The following is a 3,926-nucleotide window of genomic DNA, read 5'->3' on the forward strand; positions in this document are numbered from 1 at the left end:
CTTACTCACTGCCCCTCTGGTGCCACTTCCCCAGTGGCTGGTTGGAGAACCTGGGCCCACCCTCTACTCCACGTTCTGGCTCAGGGACCCTCTAGTCAGCAGTCTAGGCCTGTTCCACCCCAGACCTTGCTGCATTTCCCTGAGCCCTTTCCTAACTTTCTGACCCTTCCTTCTCTGCATGGGCTGCAGGTGAATGTGCCATTGCAGGAGGCTACCCCCAGCCCCTTCCCCTCTGCTCCTCCCCTTCTGTCCCCCCTTGCTCACCGGAGACTGGAGCACTCGCCCGCACACACACACACACACACACACACACACACACACCTGCATGTCCTCGGCACACTGGGAGAGCAGGGAATTGAACCCACATCTTCCAAGACCCAGACGAGCAATCCAACGACCACTACAATCCTATTTGGCAGTGATGTAAATATACCCGTTTACGATCCACTCACCTGTTCGGACTGTCGGGCGGCGCGTTGAAATTCATGTGACCGTACTAGGAGCAATGTGGAGAGCCCGCTCTTAAGGTAATTATGGAAAAGGGAAATCGTTTCTGCAAAGCCAGTTAGAAAGTTCTTGGGCCTGACTCCGCCCTGAGTGATGCTGCTGTGAATCTGGAGTAACTCCTCTGATTTCAGTGGAGTTTCTCCAGGTTTAAGCTTGAGTAACAAAAGGCCTGATGTAAACCCATGGAAAGCTAAGGAAGACTGTTCTCTGGATCTTACACACGTTTTTTCTGGGGGTGGTTGTTTGGACTGTTTGCATTGGCCTGTGATTGTGGAATTTGCTATAAAGTTTTTAAAAAGTTGAATTCTGTGGAGTTTTTAATATGGTGAGAACACTTTGCACATCCCTGCTGCCCTCTGCTGGTCAAAACATTGGGGGGGGGGGGAAGGAGAGAAATTACCCATATAACTATTGATCTGTGATGATATTAGCCAAGATTTTCTTAGGCAACTATTGAGTTGCCCAGCTTGAGATACTTTAAAGATCCCAATTCACAGATAGGGCCGAGCATCCATCCTCTGAAAATCGGACCACCTTAAGGCACCTAAATTGGGTTCCCAAAAATGGAGGCACCCATAAGCAGAAGTTGTTTTTGAAACTCTTGGCCTGATGCTTCTAGCGCCACGTCCTAGAATGGAGATCCATTGCGGTTGAGTATGCTTGGGGTCTTCATGCAGCCGCAGGCGGCTTCTCTCAGATGTGTGCTCTGTGTCCCGTGACGGCTGGACTAAAGACGAGCAGCTGCCGGGAAGGGATCAAGGCAATTGGCGACAAAAACATAGGCTGGATCTTCACTGCGCAGTTAGCCCAGGTGGTCAGCCCCCTGGTCTGAGTACATAGTTTAGCCTACCTGCTGTGAGCAGCCCCCGGCGAAGTCTCACCTGCGTTTCTGTGCCCTCATGGTTTCTGCATTAACCCCCAGGAGACTCAGAGGGGCACGTTCCTTGGTTCTTCGGGCTGAGATGCTCCGAGTCTTTCCCAGTCCACTGGGTGACTTGCAGGAGAACTTGTCCTCGGGGGGCCATTGTGGGAAGGCTCTGGGGGACTATCAGCATTGGAGTGGCTTAGCCTGCGTCCTTACTGCAAACTGGGCGCGTTCCAGCATGAGTGACAGCAGAGCCCGGGCTATCTCCATGCCAGGCTAGCTCATCGGGGCTGAGAGCACCTCGGACCCAAGCAGTGCTCAGTGTGCCGGGAGCCTGAGGGGGGCTTCTCTGATCAGCTGCTTTCCCCAGCGCCCTGCCGTCAGAAAGCAGGCAGAGTTCTTTCCCCTTCCCCTCCGGAGCTGACAGCTTTCTCGCTGGGGGGTGCAAAACTGATGGCGGGCAGAACAGACGTGGGTAGAACTGATGGGAGGTCTCAGCTCTAAGCAAGAGGATGGGCACATCTGGGGCTGGTGATAGACCCCATCCTCCACAGACACTTTTTTTTCTCAGACCACTGTAAGCATCGAAACCCAGGTCCGAGGTTTTTGTGTCTGGAAGGTGGAGGGAAGAGTTGGGCTAGAACCCGGGTAGGAGGCCAGGTTAACGGTGTAGTGAAGACACACCAAGAGAGGCAAAAAGAAAAAACCCGAAACCTCTTGCAGAGATCGACGGGTTAAACTTGGTTGCATTGTAACCAGGGTAAGAGAAAACATATACTCCTGCTGTAACCTTTAGTTAGTGGGGTTAGTTACTATATTAATTATTGCTAGACGTGGGTCTAAGCCACACAGTTCAGAGCTGGCTTTTGAGCACCTTACGCTCAGGGTTGGTCAGAGGTCGGTCCATTATATAAAGAGGAAGGACTGCCCAGTGGTTAGGACACTAAACGTAGGACTTGGGAACCTAGGTTCAAGTCCCTTCTCAGCCAGAGACTTCCCATGTGACCTTGGGTAAGTCAATCTCTCTGTGCCTCAGTTTCCCATCTGTGGGGATAATACCCCAGCCCAGCCTCTCAGGGGTGTTGAGGATAAAAGAATCAGAGTGTGAAGTGCTCTGAGACCACAGTGATGAGGTACAGATAAGCGCCTTTGAGATGGGTCAATCATGAAAGTTACGGGGGGAGGGAAAAGGGTTTTCCCTCTCAACCCACCCTGTCCCCAAAGCTCTGGGATTTTAGATGGGCCCCATCTCGACCTCTCCTTTTTTTGGATTATGAGCTAGTTACCACGAGTGCTGTATTCTGGATCTCTCTATTTGTGACAATCATAGAGTCTGATGGAGACGTCCTTCAGCTTGCCCCAGGTGGAGTGCCACTGCCCTTTGCCCCATCTCTACATCTTGGGATAAGTGTGGGGGTGCTCTTTGATAATGATTGATACTGGTCTCTGGATCTGGCACTAGCCTGGTGTGTCTGTCGGGAGAGTTTTGATTAAATACTTCTGTTTAGGGTGCTCCAGGCAAGGAGGCCACTTCTAAGTCACCGAGCCACTTCCACGTAAGGGTCAGTAGGAGACCTTGCCAGAGCCAGTGGTCTTAACAGCCGTGGGCCTGTCTCCTGGGCAGCCCCCCAACCTGGCTTGATAGGGTGGGTCAGGACCCACGTACACTTGGGAGAACCCAGGGGACAAGGGGAGAGAAGGCGAGGTTGATGGGCTGGAAGGAGAACCGCAGGGCCTACAGCCAGCTCGGGGTGGGTCCCAGAATGACCCAGGCTGCAGTGTTTAAAGCACCGCCTGGGAGAAAAAACCCTGACTGGCGGCTTTTCTCCTTTGTCAGCGGAGGTCAGCCGCTCATCACTCCTGTGCGCTTCCCAGCAATGCCTGGCAGCGGGAGAGGGGAGCCCGCTGCTGCCCCCGGGCCTCGGAGTGGGGCGTGAAGAACCCCAGGAGGAGCAGAAGTGGGGCTCTGGGGGTAGAATTGATGTGGGGACAGAATTGACTTGGGGGTTGGGTGCAGAATTAACCGGGACGGGCAGACGGGGGAGTGCTGCTTTCTTTCAGGCCCCTTTAAGCACTGCTGGGCTGGCTAGGAGAACGTGACTTGGTTGGTTCTGTCCGTTAGATAGGGCAAAATAAACACGGAGGGTTTGATATGTTTTCCAAACCCTTTTTTCTCTGATGCTTTGTTCCAGCCACTCAATAAAAACACTTTGTTGCAAGGAGGCGGAGGGTTGCTATATCGTGGGCTCCAGGTCCCCGAAGGGAGGAAACGCAGGGGCCCAAACCCAGCTGGAGCTGCAGGGGGATAAGTGGTTGGTACGCAGGGCAGTGTGCCAGGGTCCTGGTCTCAGAGTGGAAGAATTTGGGGGGGAATCTCACGAGACAGGGTCAGGCAAGAGGGTGATCCGTGGAGAGGAGGCCCTCAGGGAGACCAAACCAGGGACAGAGGTGCTGCTTGTCTTGTACTCGTGAGGCTCTCATTGGTTCCCGTTGACGTTCAACATCTCATTCCAAACGGGACGGCCTCTTGGCCTTCTCAGAGGAGAAAAGAAGT

This window comes from Malaclemys terrapin, chromosome 8 (genome assembly GCF_027887155.1).
Source record: "Malaclemys terrapin pileata isolate rMalTer1 chromosome 8, rMalTer1.hap1, whole genome shotgun sequence".
Classification (NCBI taxonomy): domain Eukaryota; kingdom Metazoa; phylum Chordata; order Testudines; family Emydidae; genus Malaclemys; species Malaclemys terrapin.